The sequence below is a fragment of the Penaeus monodon genome, chromosome 28 (assembly GCF_015228065.2).
Source record: "Penaeus monodon isolate SGIC_2016 chromosome 28, NSTDA_Pmon_1, whole genome shotgun sequence".
Taxonomy (NCBI): domain Eukaryota; kingdom Metazoa; phylum Arthropoda; class Malacostraca; order Decapoda; family Penaeidae; genus Penaeus; species Penaeus monodon.
In genome coordinates, this window is record NC_051413.1 from 3,916,656 (window position 1) to 3,916,904 (window position 249).

A 249-nucleotide genomic window follows, 5' to 3' on the forward strand; every position below is an offset into this window, starting at 1 on the left:
TTAAATGCCACCTAGTTAATTGGATAAACTCCATTGCTCCGCCAGTGATAATTGTTTGCAAAGTGGCTTTTCGTGTGAGTGTCAGCTTCCTTTAGGCGGGTCGATGTCTTTTTATGGTTGGATTTTAGACCTTAATTGCCTCTCTCAGTAATTACGCAGACAGGAAATATCACAATGGAGCAGCGAGGCGAAGAGATAGTCATTAAATTCTTAATGGGTATAATAGATGTGTAATAGGATGACGATAGA

At 39.8% G+C, this 249-nt stretch overlaps 1 protein-coding gene across 1 annotated transcript in view; it reads left to right on the forward strand.

The window, feature by feature from the left end:
• LOC119590911 (adhesion G protein-coupled receptor B1-like) overlaps window positions 1-249 on the forward strand; it is a 24,860-nt gene that overhangs the window by 4,100 nt on the left and 20,511 nt on the right. The window lies entirely within an intron of this gene.